At 41.1% G+C, this 20037-nt stretch overlaps 1 non-coding gene across 1 annotated transcript; it reads right to left on the reverse strand.

Annotated features, from left to right (window-relative positions):
* Positions 1-10307: 10307 nt before the first annotated feature.
* On the reverse strand, positions 10308-10409 carry LOC140739051 (U6 spliceosomal RNA). The gene has a single exon (XR_012101559.1). It is a non-coding gene; the product is annotated as a U6 spliceosomal RNA (small nuclear RNA).
* Between the last annotated feature and the right edge of the window lie 9628 nt (positions 10410-20037).

Genomic DNA, 20037 nt, shown 5'->3' on the forward strand with positions numbered 1-20037 from the left:
ACAAGTCTCACATCCACCTATATCAAATCTCATATATTATTTGTTATAAATTAGTATAAATTGCACATTGTACACTTAGACGGAGAAGTAATGTAAAGATTTTTACTCCTCATGTATGTGAAGGATATAAGAAATAAAGTCAATTCAATTCAATAATAAGTCCTCTCGGAATTAACAACCCAGCAGGGGCATAATCTAGTTGGCATGTGCATAGATCAGCAAAAACTGAGCTAGTCAATGCCCCATTGTTGAACTTGGGCACCTTGCTTTTCTTCTTCATTCTTCCTGACAATTCCTATCTATCTCTGTCACACATTAGATGATATCAGCCATGATTGAATAGGAGAGCAGACCTGGAAGGCTGAATGGCATAATCTATTCTTGTAATTTATGATCTTGAGGTGTAGCATAGTGTAACTGGTGGAAACATACATAATTCACATCAGCATTGAGTTGGGGTTCACTTTAAGAGGCTGGTGTGATGTAATTACGCAGAGGATTTTTACTGTGCTTTATGTTCAGTTTTTTGGAGCTCAATAAATGAGTTGTTATGGCTTTTCTTAAACATAAAGTGCCTTACGTTGTTTTATGTGTGAAAACTTTCAGAAGTCATCTGGATTTGGCAAGATGAATGATTGATTAATCACGTTACAATTATATAGAAATAAGCTGAGATGAAGCCTGTTAAGTGAGGTTATTTAGTCAAGTACAGCAGGATATGAGAAAATGGACCTGTTCGTCAATTTGTTGAAATAAAGATGTTTCACCTCCCTCTCCAGTGACAATCTCTCAGTACCATTTATCTGCTTATCACAATGATCAATGCCTATCCTTTGGAAAAATCTCATGGACCATCTTTGTGAAGGGTCCTTTGCCAGCTGGGGCTTGCATTCTTGACAGATAGTATACTTCCCTACAGCTTTTCATTACCCTTATCCATCCTAGTCTCTGAAATGTCTCCTCACTTCCATTCTGACATGTCTGTTCATAGCCTTCTTCACTGCCATGATGAAGCCAAACTCAGGAGCAGTACCTCATAATCTGCCTGGGCTGGCTCCAACCTGATGGCATGAACATTTGTTTACCCAACCTCTAGTAATAACTCCTCCCTAGCTTGTTCTCTCTTTTTCCATTCTCAATTCTGGTCATTGCTCTCCTCATCTGCCCATCACCTCCCCCTGGTTCTCCTCCTTCCCTTCCTTCCATACTCCATGGTCCTTTCCTATTAGATTCCTTCTTCAGCACTTTACAACCTCCACCTATCACATCCCAGCTTCTTACTTCATTCTGCCTTCCTCACCCATCAACTTTCCTCTTCCTCGGGCCTCATCTCTCACCGGACAGCCTGTATTTCTCCTCCTCCCCTGACCTTCATGTTTGGCTTCTATCCCCTTCCTTTCCAGTCATGTTGAAGGGTCTCACCCGAAACCTCGTCTATTCCCCTCCATTGATACTGCCTGACCTGCTGAGTTTCTCCACTATTTTGTGTGTGTAACTCAATGAAAAGAACTTTACACTATTATTTATCCCCACAATACCAGAGAGCTCAGAATGACTTCCAAAATCTGTCTTCTCTACAAATTATGTGTGATGATTCTCCATTCTCTTGTTTGTTAACAATTCATATCTCGTCTGTAGTCTTTATCTGGCCACTTGTCTCATTCTTCCTAACTTCTTAAAGCATTTTTATTGTGGGTCTCCTTGACTGATGCTGTTGCTGTAACGTGATGTTAATTTTCCATTTCCAACATTGTTCCTTCACACCGTGTCTGAATTCCTATGAGGCAACCTTGTCATTGCATCTGGAAGTGCATTAATTTTGATCTTTTATTAAGTTTTGTAATCATTTTGGGATAAGATCTTGGCTTGCCTTTCTTCCTCACCTTACTCATCAAACTTAAAACCAAGAATCATTGATTCTTTTTTAGAAGAAGGTCTGTAACTAAAATAAAATGCCTGTCCATTAAATATGATTACTTACAGCCCATTACGCCTCTGGCATTTAGGGCAACAATGAAGTTCCTCCGTCTCCATCTGACCTTGCCATCTTCTTTATTGTGCCCCAGCTGTGGTGCAGGGTCAGCGATGCAAGCCGCAGCTGGTGAGTTAGGAATACCGTTGCACACAGATATAGGATTCTTCACTGCTGTTTCTGTAACATTTTTTTTTTGACCAGTCAGGGTTGTTAGCCCTGAGCTAAACCCCTGAACCTGATGGATCAGTGTCCTTCTCTTAATCTGGACTCTACCTTTGACCTGTTTGGCATGAGTGACCCTACAAGAGACAAAGCACAAGGCCCTAACTCCAGCTAATATAGCTCTCTGGGTCATTAAGGCACGCAAGCCTCCAAGCCCTACGAAAAGGTTGTAGTCCTCTTGAAGGTCTATTATATATGGATGAAACTTCTCACTGCAAGAACAATCCTTTCTCTCATTCTTTATCAATGTAAATGATGCAAATGTAAGTGGTTCTTCTTGAACATTATGTGGTGAGCAAAATTCAAGCACCACACACACACGTTTCAACATCAGTTTTGTATAACACTCAAATAACAAGACTCACTTTCAAGATTCTTCTTACATAAGTCATTTGAGCAATGAGCCTTTTGCTATTCCTTGCCCAATTCAACTTGTTCAGTAATACAACTGCAAAATCTGTCAAAATATCAAAAATACCCACTAACGATCAGCAACTTGCAACCCTGTATCTCCTTTCCTTTGTAACAGCTTCCACTATTTAAATCAATTTCTATCCATTGTACCAAGTTAACCTACTCGCTTCTCTTAAGCTTAACATTGTGGTTCTTAAGTTGTTTGAATGCACCTTCTAGCTCTCCAAAATTCTCTGTGGCAGTCAGTTCACCACGTCCTTTCTCTGGACACCTATATCTGCTTTGGTGTGTCCATGATCTCTATTGTGGTCTGGCAATTAGTTCATATTATAGAGTAGATTGTGCGAGAATGTGATTAAGTATTACTCAACATGCACTGCTGACAAGTCGTGCTTGGTAAGAAATATGGCCCTGCATACAGATCTTATGAAGTAGTTAGACCATAAGACATAGGAAGAGAAGTAGGCCTTTTGGCCTATAGAGTCTGCCCTACCATTTTATCATGTCTGATTTATTATCCTCCTCAACTCCATTCTCCTGCCTTCTCCTTGTAACCTTTGACACCCTTACTAATCAAGAACCTGTCAACCTCCACTTTAAATATACTCAATGGCTTGGCCTCCACAGTTGTCTGTAGCAATGAATTCTACAGATTCACCACTCTCTGGCTCAAGAAATCCCTCCTCATTGCTCTTCTCAAGGAACATCCTTGCATTTGGAGGCTGCATTCAAAGGGTTTCAATAAGATCCACCTCATTCTTTTAAACTCCAGCGAGTACAGGCCCAGAGTCATCAAACGTTCCTCACACATTAACCCTTTCACTCCTCGGATGATTCTTGTGAACCTCCTCCAGACCCTTTCCAATACCAACACATTGCCTAAAAGTGCTCACGATACTGGAAAAGTGGTCTGACCGATGCCTGATAAAGCTTCAGCATTAGATCTTTTCTTTTATATTCTAGTCCTCATGAAATGAATGCTAACATTAGTCGGTGGTCATTAGTCATTGTTCATCACCAGCTGCCAGCTTCAGCATGTAATTATTACACCGCAGAACAGGTCTGTCATCTTTAGTTACTAATACAATTGGAGATGTCCAGTCATTCTAGCTAGAATTCCATTCTATTACAAGTTCTGCCATCTATCTCTTCAAAGCAAATGGAATGAGTCCATTTTAACAAAAGATTAATTTTCAACCTAATTTGATTTGAACATGGGCATTTAAACATTAACACCAGCGTGTGTATTTTTGAATATTTTGGTGCACATTCTCAGTTAAATGCCCAAGTGATTCTGAAGAATCTACAGTTTCCAGTTGAACTTCCAGATTCTCATAAATGTTGATTGGCTAATGCTGTCGGCTACAGCCAGAGGTGCTTTCTATTTGTTGTCCACTGTGATTCATTAAGCAGTTCACTTGGTCTAAAGCTCTCACTAAAGCGGAAGCTCGCTTAGTGCTCGGTATGTGTTCTCAGGAACAAGAGCACTAATGGAATCCATGCGAACAGGGGTCATTACAGCTGTATCAAGAGAAATGCATTACTGTCAGCAGAGCAGTACAGGGTCCCTGCCCTCCTGATTATTGCATATTGCTCTGCTGGGAGCCTGATATGCTTCTGGTAATGCTCTTTAGCGATGCTCAAAGATGGGGACCAGTGTTTGTTATTGCAGTGAGATCCCTGGGCAGGAAAAAGCTGAGTAGTTGAACAAACATATCAAAGAGCCCCTTAAGCCCCTCCGTTGTATCTGATTCCGCTACCAACTCTAGCAGTGCATTATAGGAACCCACCACTCTCTGTGTAGCCACACTAACCCAACATTTTGCACAACACTATTACAGTTCAGGGTATTAGAGTTCAGAAGTTCAATTCTGGTGTTCTCTGTCAGAAAGTTTGTACGTCTTCAAGTGCGTATGTGGGTCTCTTCCAGGTGTTCCAGTTTCCTCCCTCAGTCCGGTTAGTAGGTTAATTGGCCATTGTAAATTGTCCCCTGATTAGGCAATGTTGCTGGGAGGTGGGGCTCATTAGGCTAGAAAGACCTGTTCTGTGCTGTATCTCTAAATAAATATACGCTGTAAATAAGAGAGGGGAACATTACAGCTTCCAAGATGTGATGAGGTTCTGGATGGTCTGCCAACGCATGGGGCAGGTGTTGCCAGGGTAAAGATCTGAACCCCGCATTTCAGCACTAAAACACCCCTGGGTGGTTCCTCCACACCAAACCAGGGGGGTGATTCATTGCTGTGAGGGCAACAGCAGTGGACACATATTCATGTCAGCTTCCCAGAAACGCAGCAAACAGCCTCAATGGATACTTCCTTTTCAGTGCACACATGACATGTGCTACAGACAGAAGAACTCAGATGAACTAGTGTGGCCCTGGAATACCGCAAAGTCTGACATGTTTTTGAGTCCATTGCATTTTTCAGCTCTGATATGGAGCTGAAATAACTTGGATTTCTAGCCATTCCTCACCATCCGGGCACTCTTCTCACTACTACCATTGGGCAGGGGGTACAGAAGCCTTAGGTCCCACACCACCAGGTTCAGGAACATTTATTAACCTCCCACAATCACACTCCTAAAATGGCACGATAACTTCACTCGTCTTAACTCAGAACTGATTATAATCACCTTCAAGGACTCTGCAACTTATGTTCTTGGTATTATTATTATTATTATTTATTTTTCTCAGCTCAAGCTGGTAAAATCTAAGGCATGGGCATAGCCAAGCACACTCACTTTTCAATTGCTAGGGCCTTTTGGACTATTCCAGTGGTGTTTAATATTGTGGCTTTCTGAAGATTTGCATGGATATTACTGTGTAGCTCTGTTTAATGCAATTGTATAGTGACTTTGGGATGACAGCAGTTGTAGATATTACTATTGGGACAATGTATATTTTGTTCATTTTCCAGAGTCTTTCAATTTCCTCTTTAAGTTTAGCATATTTCTGCTGTTTTTCACTTGTTGATTTCTGTAAAGTATGTGTGTTTGGAATGGCTATATCTATTACAAAAGTTGTTTTTGCTTGTTTATCCTGCATTTATTATATCTGTGGATTGTTCTATTTGTAATAACAGATCCATTGTAATATAAATTGTAGTATTCTGACTCTAAAACTGGACCTGGCTTGTATTTATAGTAAGGTATGATTTTTTTATGAGTTTGTATTTTAAAGCTAGATTTCGATGAATGATGTTTGCTGATTGATTGTGCCTGTGTAAGTAATCAGATTGTGTTAAACTGCTACAGGATCTGGTAATGTGTTGGATTGTTTCTGGTTTTCTTGACATTGTCCACATTTATCATCTACATTTCTGCATTATTATCATTGTTGTAGTTTTATCTTTTTTCTGCTCAGGTTGGTAAAACTTAAGGCACGGGCATAGCCAAGCACACTCATTTCTCAATTGCTAGGGGCTTTTGGCTATTCTAGTGGTGTTTAGTAATGTGGCTTTTTGGAAATTTACATAGATACTGCAGTATAAGCCTAATTGTTTAATGCTGTTATATAGTGACTTTGCAAAATCTGTTGTCTTTTGCATATTGGTTGTTTGTCAGTCTTTATGTATAGTTTTTCATAAATTGTCTTGTATTTCTTTGTTTTTCTGCATATGCCTGCAAGAAAGTGAACCTCACTGTAGTATATCATGACATACAGTATACATACTTTGATAATAAGTTTTTGTTTGATTTTGACTTAGTATACCACAGTGTCAGTGCATATGTCAATGCATGGACCATAAAACCATAAAACCAAAGGACATAGGAGCAGAATTAGGCCATTTCCCCCATTACATCACTGCTATTCCATCACGGCAGATTTATTGTCGCTCTCAACCCATTCTCCTGCCTTCTCCCTGTAACATATAATAACTTTACTAATCAAGAACCTATCAAACTCTGCTTTACAACCATCTGTGGGTATGAATTCCACAGATTCACCACCCTGTGGCTAAAGAAATTCCTCCTCATCTCTGTTCTAAAGGGACATCCCTCCATGTTGAAGCTGTTCCCTCTGGTGTGAGAATCCCACACTATAGGAATTGACCTCTCCATGCCCACATTTTAACTATTCCTTTGCCTTGAAGTCCTTATGCTTTCCAACATTGTTGTTGGTGATATTTGGGCTATTTATGACCAATTTAATATGACTCAGTGTAGCTTTCTTCATGACATTGCATTGTGAAAATATCCTTTCTGTGATGGAATCACATCACTGATGTTTTGGTTAACTGATTTAGCTTTAGATTGAGAATATAGAAGACAGAACATAAGAACAGTACAACACAGTAACAGGTCCTTCTGTCCATAATGCTCTACTGAATTCATGGCAATAGTAACACAGGACAACAATTTTTTTTCTGAAGTGTTGCTTCCTCAGAATTTTTTTTGCTTATGATAGATCACTTGAAACTGAACACAAATATAATTTCAGACTGCTTGTATCACATAGGAATTTGGAGAAACAGGAAATTACCTTTTATTGAATATAATGCTTTAACTGCATAAGTGTTGATGCTTTGCAATAGTTCAACTAAGCTAAAAATGTTTTGTTGATGATTTTCATTTGTACTCAGTGTCTGAGAATCTTGCTTAAGCATCCAACAATAATCAGCCAGCACTGATGGATTCCATTTGCTCTGATACTCTTTCTCCATGACCGCAATATCCTGATGAAACCTTTCACCATACTTGTTACTGAGGGTGCCAGGATTTGCAAGGACCAAGTCTGAATGGGAATGCAGAAAATGAATCTTAGGTGACATGCTGCGCTTCATGGTTTTGTATGCTTGAAGCATGTTGTCAACCAGCTGCACATAGTTTGGTGCCCTGTAGAAAATTTTCATAATGTCCTTGAATGCCTTCCATGCAATTTTCTCTGGGCTCACTAGAAGTTCTTCAAATTTCCTGTCATGATGATCTGTTTGATTTGTGGAGCAACAAAAATGCCTTCCTTAAATTTGGCATCAGTTATTCTGACTTGAATTATGACTTGAAATAACAAATATAGGCAACTTCAAAGAAAATGGTGTGTGATTGGGAAAGTTCATGGTGATTTTCATGATCAGCAGCCCAAGTTCCAAAAGATACACCCAAAAGTATTGAGGAAGCAGAATCTTTGTTGTCCAGTGTAATTAAACTGCTATCTAAACTACTCTCTTCTGCCTATGCAATGTCTATAACCCTCTATTCTCTCCATTCATGTGCCTATCGAAGAGCCCCTTAAACTCCTCTGTTGTACCTGCCTCCACCATCAGCCCTGGCTGCGCATTCTAGGCACCCACCATTCTTTGTGTAGCCACTCTAGCATAACATTTTTCACAGCAGTATTAGAGCTTGGGGTACCAGAGCTCGGAGTTCAATTCCAGTGTCCTCTGTAAGAAAGCTTGTACGTTTTTCCCCTGTGCATGCGGGTTACCTCCTTGTGCTCTGGTTGCAACCCACCGTTCGTGGATATATTGGCTAATAGGTTAACTGACTATTGTAAATTGTCCTGTGATTAGGCTAGGGTTATAGAACATGGAAATCTGCATCCTTTGGCCCACAATGTTGTGCCAACCATGTAACCTACTGTAGAAACTGTCTAGAGTTTCCCTAGCACACAGCCCTCTATTTTTCTAAGCTCCATATACCTATCTAAGAGGCTCTATTGTATTCGCTTCCACCACCGCCACCAGCAGTGCATTCCACGCACCCACCACTCTCTGTGTAGAAAACCTACTCCTGACGTTGCCTCGGTACCCATTTCCAAGCACTTTAAAACTATGCCCCCTCGTGTTAGCCACTTCAGCCCTGGAAAAAGCCTCTGACTATCCACATGATCAATGCCTCTCATCATTTTATACACCCCTATCAGGTCACCTCTCATCCTCTGTCACTCCAAGGAGAAAAGGCCAAGTTCACTCAACCTATTCTCATAAAGTACACCCTTCAATCCAGGGAACATCCTTGTAAATCTCCTCTGCACTCTCTCTATAGTATTCACATCCTTCCTGTAGTAGGGTGACCAGAATTGAACACAGTACTCCAAGTGGCGTCTGACCAAGGTCTTATATAGCTATAACACTACCTCACGGCTCTTGAACTCAATCCCACGGATGATAAATGCCAACATACCATACACCTTCTTAACAACACTTGCACAGCAGCTTTGAGTGTCCTATGGACATGGACTCCAAGATCTCTCAGATCCTCCACACTGCCTAGAGTCTTACCTTTAATATTATATTCTGTCTTCAAATTTGACCTACTAAAATGAACCAATTCACACTTAAATGGGTTGAAGTCCATCTGCCATCTGCTAAATAGGTGGATTGTTCGGTGGTGTGGCTCGAAGGGCTAGATAAAATAAAATAAATAATATTTTAAAAACTTGCCCTGCATATTTTCTTTCACCTTAAGCACATATTCTCTAGCATTAAACATTTCAACCTGAAATATCTAATCAGCCAATCATGTGGCAGAACCACTATGCACAAAAACATGCAGATATGATCAATAGCTTCACTTGTTGTTCAGACCAGATATCAGAATGGGGAATAAGTATGATCTAAATGACTTTGACTATGATTGTTGGTGCCAGACGGGGTGGTTTGAGTATCTCAAATACTGCTGATCTCCTGGGATTTTCACACAGTACAGTCTCTAAAATGTACAGAGAATGGTGCAAAAAAATGAAAGAAAATCCAGTGTGGCAGCTCTGTGGGAGAAAACACATTGTTAATGAGAGAGGTCAGAGGCGGGTGGCCAGACTGTTTCAAGCTGACAGGAAGGCAACAGTAATTCAAATAACCATGGATTACAACAATAGTGTGCAGAAGAGCTTCTATGAGTGCACAACATGTTGAACATTGATGTGGATGGGCTACAGCAGCAGAAGGCCATGAACTTATGCTCAGTGGCCACTTTATTTGTTGCAGGAGGTACCTAATAAAGTAGCCACTGAGAGGACATTTTCTTCTGACTGTTTAAATACTTGGGGTATTTAAATTGGCCAATCTGCAGCAGATGGTGTTTTCAGCAGCTGAAGCAGCTTCTCGTGCTTTTCTCCCCGTCAATCTTCACATTCTGCTCCGAAGTTGTAACCTTGCTACTGCTCACTGACTACAAATTGCCATCACATTTGTACCTTGAATTGGATGAAATTACTCGACATCCCTCAATGCCATTGCCGTAGACATCGCAATTTTGCAGGCAAGATCAAGTGTAAGATTCAGTGCGTTTAATAACTTTGATTGAATTCATTCATCTATTAAATCACGAATGAAGTTGTCATGCAACACATGATGCAAACACATGCCCAAGATGCAATGTTGACATCGGTCTCTGAATGAGGTAATATACTCTCTGATAGTCTCACCTCTGATTTTTACTGAATTTGTAGGATTGAAATAATCCTGTAACTTTGTAAAGATAAAGATTTGCTTTATTTGTCACATGTACATTGAAACATCAAAACACATGCAGTGAAATGCATTCTTTGTGTCGATGACCGATACAGTTCGAGATGAACTGAGGTAGCCCGCAAGTATGGCCATGCTTCCGGTGCCAACATAGCCAACAAGTTAGCAACCCTAATCTGTACCAGTTTGGAATGTGGGAGGAAACCAGAGCATCTGGAGGAACCCTTACAGACAGTGGTGAGCATTGAAACCCTGGCACTGTAAACTGTTATACAACCACGCTGCCCTAAAATACACGCAGTGAACTTGCATGTTTTCCTTGCCCAGGGTCCATGCTAATTTTGTCTGTTTTGTTCCAATTTTAGTTCACGTGCTGCTCTATCGAACACATTATCCAATTTTTTATTGTAATGCAGAGCCACACATTGGCTCTATTTTGCTTAAGGTATGTTAATAACTTTACACCTGCTCCTGTTGAAGATTAATTTGATTTGTCACCTGTACATTGAAACATTGAAATATACAGTTAACTGCATTGCTTGAGTCAAAGAGCAACATGGTCCAAGGTGTGGTAGGGGCTTCTGGCGACAAAGTAGCAGACCCATAATTTATTAACCCTAACCCATACATCTTTGGAATATGGGAGGAAACTGGAGCATTACAAGGAAACCCACACTGTCACAGACAGAATATACAAGTTCTTTATAGACAGTGGTGGGAATTAAAACCTGATCTTACAGCTGGCACTGTAATAGCATTACCCAAACTGCTATGCTACAATGCCACACTAAAAATATGGAAGAGTTATGTTTTTTCCTTGTAAAGACAAATAGTGCGGGTAAAACTAACACGTATTTATTCACAGGACACTTCAGTCATGGATTTTAGCTCCACACTTTAGTGTTCACTTCCAGTTCATCAACGTCACCTCCAGTTCCTGGTGAGCCACCTGCATTGTACACTGGGAACTGAAGTTCTTTATTATGTATACACATAATAATACATCTTCCCCCTTTAAAGAAAAACAAACAAAATACTATGTTCCCATGAACCTTCCAGAAATAATAATGCTTTCCAACACAGATATTTACATTAACTTCAATTTCTACTGAGCAAATACAGTCCCTTATTCACTCAACAATTCTCTGTATGTCTCTGTGGTGGCTAAATGATCCCTCTTGCACTGCTAAAGCACAGGTGTCTTGCTTTCACTTGTTGCCTTAATACCAGTGTCCTTTTGAGAACGTTGATCTATGTGTTCATTTTTTCACATCCCTATACCAAGATCCTATCTGTTTGACTCTGTTCTTGTTCTTGCTGTGTGACTATAATTCAGTCCACGTACCTCTTAATGGAGCCCTGTACTATATCCATTGATCAGTGAGTCTTTGCACAAATTCCAACTAATGCTGTCTCAATTCACAAAGCTCCTTCTGTTGGCTGCGTATCATAGATAGCAACTCCTCCTGTTGGTTTGCGTCAAATTAGTGCTGGTATTATGACCTTGGGGATTGTGGAGTCTCCTCATCTTCCTTTTAATTTTTCCTCTTCAACTTTGGAGATGATCGTGAAGATATTTTTGATTTCCAGTCTTTAACTGGAAGTCGATGAGAGACAGATTTTGCACCAAAGCTGCACAATGTGGAAGCAAGACTGATGACACTTCATCACGATCACACTGTTCAGCTGGGGCAGGATGTCTATGGAAGGTGGAGCTCTTCAGCTCCTCTTACATAACCTCTCTGGAGCTCTGGTAGATGCTGTTACGAGTTTCTCAAGTTACAACGGATAAGCACCCGAGCCCCTCAGAGACACTGCAAACTCTTTATTGAGTGTTGCCTGTTTACCTTTGGTCTGTGAAGCCACTGTGAGAACTCTTTCCACTAAGTTGAGCCTTTCACTTGCAGTCAGACCTAATATTGGCCATATTTGCTTTTCAACAATCAGTAGCTGTGCCTATAGCTGCTGACCTTTGTGCTTGAAGATCACTATACAGCCCACTTTTACTGGAACATTCTCTCTAATACAGCCTGTCACTTTTAACTTCAATGGGTACATCTTGCTCTTTACTTTGAGAGTCCTGTCATCATCCACAGACAACAGATTCACCTGCGCCCTGGTATCAAGCTTGAATGGAATTACTGTCTCCCACACAGTCACTGGAACAATCCATTCTGTCTTACCAGCACCAACAGTCTGCAGAAAATCTACAAAAACTTCCTTAATTTCCTCACCAACAGTGTACTCCTTTCTCTTGGTAGCCCCAGCTTTGCAGCAACTTGCAAAATGATTCCTCTTCCCACAATTTTTACAGGACTTCCAAAAAGTAGGACACATCTTTGGAACGTGCCTAACTCCACATTTGCAGCATTTATTGTTTTAGCCTGTCTCTTTGCTTTGCCGGTGTTTTGGGAAATGCCCTGTGCTTTGCCCCTCTGTTTTACAGCATGCCCTGATGTTTCTGCCCTGTGCAGCTCTTTAGCTTGTGCTCATGTGGTCTCCACTTCCCCACATGTATTCACAGCCTTTTCTAGCGCTAAGTCCATTTTTATGGAGCAGGCATTCTGTATGTCTATTATCCGGGATTACACAAACTATTTTGGCTCTGACTAGTGACTCTCTCCAGTCTCCATTTGGAGGTGTGGGTTCGAATCCCTCATCCGACACCATGTTATGTTTGTTCTCCGTAAAAGCTAACAGTGTGGGTAAAAGTGACACATACTTGTTCACAGGACACGACAGTCATGGCTCCCGACTCCACACTTCAGCACACACTTGCAGTTCACCAACGTCACCTCCAGTTCCTGGTGCGCCACCTGCTTCGCACGCTGGGAGATGAAGTCGTTTATTACGTAGTAACACAGAACACTTCACATGTTTATGAGCCATCCCTGTGCAGAGGCTTTTGTTTCATTTCAATTTTAGCATACTGTTTGTGCTGCCGATGAGAGCACATATACTGAACGTTTAGCAATTCAGAGCTACACATTGAAAACTGAACTACTACATTGCCAACATCTTAAAACTTGCTGGTGTTGGCCTTACTGCACATCTGCGTAGCACTGTTTTGTGGTGGCAAATATTCTCACTATCAGCATTAATTTTTATAATGTTAGAAGAATATTTGAAATAGGACCAGGGATTCAACCCCTCAAACTGCTCTGAAATTCAACAGGATTGATATTGGTGTTAGTAAGATCTATTATTGTCACATATACAGCGAAAAGCTTGTCTTGCATGTTGTTTATACAGATCAAATCATTACAGGGTGTACTGAGCTGGAATAAGGTTGAACAATAACAGAGTGCAGAATAAAGTGTAAAAACTACCGAAAGAGTGCCATGCAGGTAAATGATAAAGTGGGTAAGTAGATTGTGAGGCCAAGAGTCTATCTTATCATATAAGAGTTCCGTTCAAAGGCACTGGAATAGAAGGTCTCCTTTTGCCTAGTGGCAACATGCTTTCAGGCTTTAGTATCTTTTGCCCAATCAGAGAGGGAAGAAGTGAGGATTTCAGGATGGGTGTGGGTCCTTGATTATGTTGACTGCTTTACTGAGGCAGCGAGAAGGTTGGACAGAGTCCATAGAGGGAAGATTGTTTCTGTGATGTGCTGAGCTGTGTCCATCTGTACTTTGATGTTGCAGACTGGCCTGTGGTATCAAACCCTGTTTCAGGACTACCCGTGATTTTGAGACTGACTCACAGTTCTAGAACAGAAACATCCTCCCCATAACTATCCTTATACATTTCAATGAAGTCAGTGCTACACTGTAGAGGCAAGATTCCAGAGCGTCGGAGATGAGCCAATGTCTTATCTTTAAACAGAGGCGACATTAAGACAAGAAAGTTAAGTTATAACCCAATGAGCCTCAGATCAGTGGCAGGGAAGATTTTTAGGAATAGGATACACTCACATCAGGAAAATCATGGACTCATAATGGATAATCAGAATGCCGATATGTGGGAGAAGACATTTCAGGAACAGCTTCTTCTCCTCTGCCATCAGATGGACAATGGATTGATGAACACTTCCTCAGTATTTCAATTTTTCCTCTCTCTTTGTACTACCTATTTAATTTAATTTATATATATATAAATTATATTTATATATTATATTATATTTATATTATGTTTATTTATAATATATTTATAGTAATGGGTGGTAGGATGGAGATACATCTCTACCAAAGGAGGTGTAAGGTACTCCTTCCCTCCACTAGCCTGCAGGTCACTCTTAGACAAGGTGTAGCACCTGATTAGCCCCTCCCCCACCCAATCAGGGTCATATGAGCCATTGGTGCAAATCACAAGTCTTAGCTATGCCTATGGCGGACTGGGCTGTTCCCAGTACTTTCATAAGAGAGTTGGATATATGTATCATGGAGAGGAAGAGGCTTTTGAGACAATGGAGAAAGAATTCAGTCACACGAGATTACAAAGATAGCTCCTTCAAAACACATGCACAGACCCAAAGTGCTGAATACTATCCTGCCTTGTATGATTTTATGACCCTCTGTCTAATCAACACACCTCAAAATGGAGCATTTTTTCCAGGGTAAGTATAAAAGAGTATGATAGTTTGTGCACTTAAAACAAATGCCAATCTTCAATGGAGAACAAGAGAACATTTGATGATGGAGATAATTAAATAGGGACATAACTCATTTAATCTCTTGATCCAAGGTAAAATAGGCCTTCATGTAAATGAAATGAGCAATTCCAAGTTTTATAGAGAAAAAACAAATTAAAGGGAATGTTTCATTCATCACTTGAGTGATTCTATTAAAAGATGTATCCCAATTATTTATAACGGATTTTTGCTTGTCATCCATTTTATGTAACAAGGTAACAACCCCTCTGTTAATTTCAACAAATATTGAACAAACAACACACACAAAATGCTGGTGGAATGCAACAGGCCAGGCAGCATCTATAGGAAGGAGCACAGTTGACGTTTCGTGCCGAGACTCTTCGTCAGGACTAACCGAAAGGAAAGATAGTAAGAGATTTGAAAGTAGGAAGGGGAAGGGGAAATCTGAAATGATAGGAGAAGACAGGAGGGGGTGGGTGAAGCTAAGAGCTGGAAAGGTGATTGGCAAAAGGGATACAGAGCTGGAGAAGGGAAAGGATCATGCGACGTGAGGCCTAGGGAGAAAGAAAGAGAGAGATGGAGCAGCAGAAGAGGATGGAGAACAGGCAAAGAGTGATTGTGAGAGGGGCAGAGAGAGAAAAAAAGGAGGGAGGAAAGGGGGGAAATAAATAAATAAGGGATGGGGTAAGAAGGGGAGGAGGGGCATTAATGGAAGTTAGACAAGTCAATGTTCATGCCATCAGGTTGGAGGCTACCCAGACGGAATATCAGGTGTTGTTCCTCCAACCTGAGTGTGGCTTCATCTTGACAGTAGAGGAGGCCATGATCTTTTCCCTTCTCTAGCTCTGTATCCCTTTTGCCAAATCACTTTTTCAGCTCTTAGCTGCACCCCTCCCCCTCCTGTCTTCTCCTATCATTTCGGATTTCCCCCTCCCCCTCCTACTTTCAAATCTCTTACTATCTTTTCTTTCAGTTAGTCCTGACGAAGGGTCTCGTCCTGAAACATCGACTGCACTTCTTCCTATAGATGCTGCCTGGCCTGCTGTGTTCCACCAGCATTTTGCGTGAGTTCGTTGAATTTCCAGCATCTGCAGATTTCCTTGTGTTTGCGTTTTTAAAAACATTGAACAAATATTCTTTGTCTGCTGTGCCTTCTTCACTTTGCTGCAGAGAGTTATTGTATATTTAGAATTGAGCATTCCCATTTTTGCACTTTAAATAAAGTTTAATGTTACAGAGAACTATTGATGTTTAGTGGCTGAAAGTATCTGAGGCTTATATTGACAGATTCAAGGAGATAGATGGAGTCTGAAAATTTGAGGATCAGATGGGGATGGATACATGAGCTACAGGATTGGCCATGATCCTCCTCTTTGATGCTGAAGACTTGAAGGTCTCCTGACCTCATTTCTTATGTTCGCTGGCACTTAAACTCTGGTAAAGGAAGCCTATCAGAGTCTCAGGACGCAATTTTTCAGCAGAAGTACTGTTGCAAACTTCTGCAAGGATCATCACTTTGTAGGACTTGTGAGTTCCTGAGATGTGGAGAGCAACACCAAATGGAATTTAACCATCTGGCATTTAACTCCTGGTGGGGTTACCCATGACTCAAATTATCACACCGCTAATACTAATGTTGCAAAGTAGAGCAGGGAAATTGCAGATTGAGGACTTGCACCTGGCATGACCGGATCAAAAAATGTACAACTGGATGGACCTGGGATGTTTTACATTTGTCCGTAAGGATAGGCATGGCTTTGGTTTAATGTTGCTGGCTGCTATCACTTGACACTGTCTTGAGATTAATTTAAAAATTGCTTTGCGACTATAAGACATAGGAGCAGAATTAGGACATTTGGCCCATCGAGTCTGCCTGGCTTTTCCATCATGGCTGATTTATTATCCCTCTCAACTCCATTCTCCTGCCTTCTCCCCGTAAACTTCGACACCCTGACTAATCAAGAACCTATCAACCTCTATTTTACATATACCCAATGACTTGACCTCCACACCTGTACGTGGCAATGAATTCCACAAATTCACCACACTCTGGCAAAAGAAATTCCTCCGTATCTCTGTTCTAAATGGATGTCCCTATATTCTGAGGCTGTGCGCTCTAGTCCTAGACTCCCCCACTATTTTTTTACACAGAGAGTGATGAGTGTGTGGAATGCACTGCCAGGGGTGGTGGGTGAGGGAGATAGATTAGGGACATTTCAGAAACTCTTAGGTAGGCACATGGATGATAGATAAATGGAGGGATATGTAAGAGGCGTGAGCTGATCTCAGAATAGATTAAAAGGTCGACATAGTGTCTTGGGCCATAGGGCCTGTACTGTGCTGTAATGTTCTATGTTCTATGAATGTGAGAGGGAACCAAAGCACCTGGAAGAAACCCACACAGTCATGGGGAGAACGTACAAACTCCTTACAGACAGTGTGCTAACAGCCGAACTGTGGGCTTGCCAGAATCTACAAGAGATTAATTTTATTTCAATTTAGAGATACAGCGAAGAACAGGCCCTTCTGGCCCAATGAGCTGTGCTGCCCAGCAAACTACCCATCTAAGCCTATCCTAATCACAGGAACATCTGCAATGACAATTAACCCATGAAGCAGTATGAGTTTTGAAGAAACCAGAGCACCTGGACGAAAACAACACAGTCAATGGCGAACATACAGAATTCTTACACAGGGCACTGGAGTTGATCTCTGAGTTCTGACACTCCAAATTGTAATTCCATCCCACCTGCCGCTTAGCACTCTGCTGCTGTGCTGCCCCTGGGTATTACAGCGTTTCAGTTTGCACAGTACTTTGTATTACAGATCCTGGAAAAGTCATCCTGATTCTGGATTAGGACTACAGAACGTTTTATTAATGTAGAAACTCATCAATTCACCACAGCTCATCTCCATAGGCCATTAACTCCACTTCATTGCACACAGAAAGTGAGAAACAACAGTTATATGGAGATTTCCTGGTCTTGGGATGTCCCAAAGCACTTTACAGGCAATGAATTTCTGAGCTGCGGTCTCTGTTACAACATAGAAAACACAGCAGTGTATATCCCCAAGAAAGAGCAACGTGATAATGGTGTTTGAATAAATATTGGTCAGACCACTGGAGATAACTCATAAACACAGGAGAATCTGGCAGAGGATGGAAATCCAGAACAATACACACAAAATGCTGGAGGAATTCAGCAGGTAAGGTGGCATCTACGTGAAAGAATAAACAGTCGGTGTTTCGGGTTCAGATCCTTCATCGGGACTACAACTAAAGGGGCAACAAGGCAGAATAAGAAGTGGGTGGTGGAAGCTGTCAGGTCATAGGTGAGACTAGGTGGGGGATGAAGTGGGAAGCTGGGAGATGATAGGTGGCAGAGGTAAAGGTCTGAATAAGGAGGAGTCTGATGGGAAAGGAAAGCAGATCATGGGAGAAAGGGAAGGAGGTGGGGCCACCAGAGGTAGGTGAAAGGCAGCTGAGGAAAAGAGACAGGGTGAGAGGGGAGCCAGAATGAGGAATGGTAAAAGAGAGGAGTAGCAGGGGGAAATGACCAGAAATGATTAAAAAAACTCAATGTTTGGAGGCTATCTGGAGGTAACTTCTCCTTTTCCCAATGTGCCAGAACAGTACCTCCCGTGATAACATGAAGGAGCACGTTTCTCTATATAGGACTCCATCGAAGTTCACTCATACCATATGACAGGAACTTAGCTCTTTTCAGTTCCATTGTTAAAGTACTTGGAACGGAGTAATAATGCTACATACCAATACTTCATAGTTAGTCTGGCTTGAGGCAGACCTTCATTAAGGCAAAGTGACTGAGATCTTCAATATTGATTTGGTTTTGATATGCTCTTTCATGTGGTCCCAAAATATCAGTCAACATTATTTACTCAAAGTTCTACAGCAGAATTTAAGTGAGACTTTCTGACAGAAGTGTACCTAATGAGCAAATACCTGCACAGCTGCTCATTAATGCAAAAATCTAATCAGCCAATCATGTGGCAGCAATTCAATGCATAAAAGCATGCAGACATAGCCAAGAGGCTCAGCTGCTGGTCAGACCAAACATCAGAATGGTGAAGAAATGTGACCTAAATGACTTTGAATGTGGAATGACAGTTGGTGCCAGATGGGGTGCTTTGAGTATCTGAGAAATTGCTGTTCTCCTGGGATTTTCACACACTAATCAGTCTCTTGAGTTTAGAGAGAATGGTGTAAAAAACACACCAAAAAAAAATCCAGTGAGCAGCAGTTGCATGGTCAAAAATGTCTTCTTAATGAGAGAGGTCAGAGGAGAATGGCTGATAGGAAGGCTTCAGTAACTCAAATAACCATGCTTTACAACTGCGGTGTACAGAAGAGCATCTTTGAATGTACAACACATTTTGGATGGGCTACATCAGAAGACCATAGACATACACTCAGAGGCCACATTATTAAGTAAAGGAGGTAACTGATAACGTGGTCACTGAGTGCATACTCACCACTGTAGGTTTAATTCCTAATGAGTACAGGAAATGCCAACAATCGTCCGCAGGTCAGGCTGCATCTCTGGAGGGAGAAACAGTTCATCAAAACAATTGAACCAAAACGTTCAATGTTTCTCTTTCTACAGATACTGCCTGACATGATGGACATCCCCAGCATTTTCTGTCCTTCCTTCAGATTTCCAAACTGTAAAGATTTTTTTCCCTTTCAGGTAAAATTGTTTTGTGTGCTATAAACTTTAAGTTTTCCGTGTGGAATTAATCACATAAATTGTCTGTGTTGCTCTATATTTTCAGCTTCTACAGAATCAGAATAAGGTTTAACATCACTGGCATATGTCATGAAATTCGTTAACTCTGCAATACACAATAGCTAAACAAAAAAAACTGAATTACAGTAAGTATATATATTAAATAGTTAAGAAAGGTAGTGCAAAAACAGAAAGTTTAAAGAAAGTAGCGAGGTAGTGTTCAATGCCTATTTAGAAATCAGATGGCAGAAGGGAAGAAGCTGTTCCTGAATCACTGAGTGTGTGCCTTTAGGCTTCTGCACCCCCTTCCTGAGGGTAACAGCGAGAGGAGGGCTTGTCCTGGGTGGAGGGGGTCTGTAATAATGGAGGCTGCTTTTCTGAGGCACTGCTCCTTGAAGATGTCTTGGATACTACAGAGGCTGGCGTCCATGATGGAGCTGACTAATTTGACAACTTTCTGCAGCTTACTTTGATCCTGTGCAGTAGCCCTCCACCTCACTGTACCAGATGTTGACTCAGCCAGTCAGGATGCTCTCCACGATACATCTACAGAAGTTTTTGAGTGCAGAATCTATTGTGTTTGTGTAGAATTAGTTTGCACACCACTTTAACAGACAAGGTAAGTCAATTGTAACAACATTAAAAAACTTTTGTAAACTGGTGGGCCTCACTGTTCAA

Source organism: Hemitrygon akajei, chromosome 14 (genome assembly GCF_048418815.1).
Source record: "Hemitrygon akajei chromosome 14, sHemAka1.3, whole genome shotgun sequence".
NCBI lineage: Eukaryota > Metazoa > Chordata > Chondrichthyes > Myliobatiformes > Dasyatidae > Hemitrygon > Hemitrygon akajei.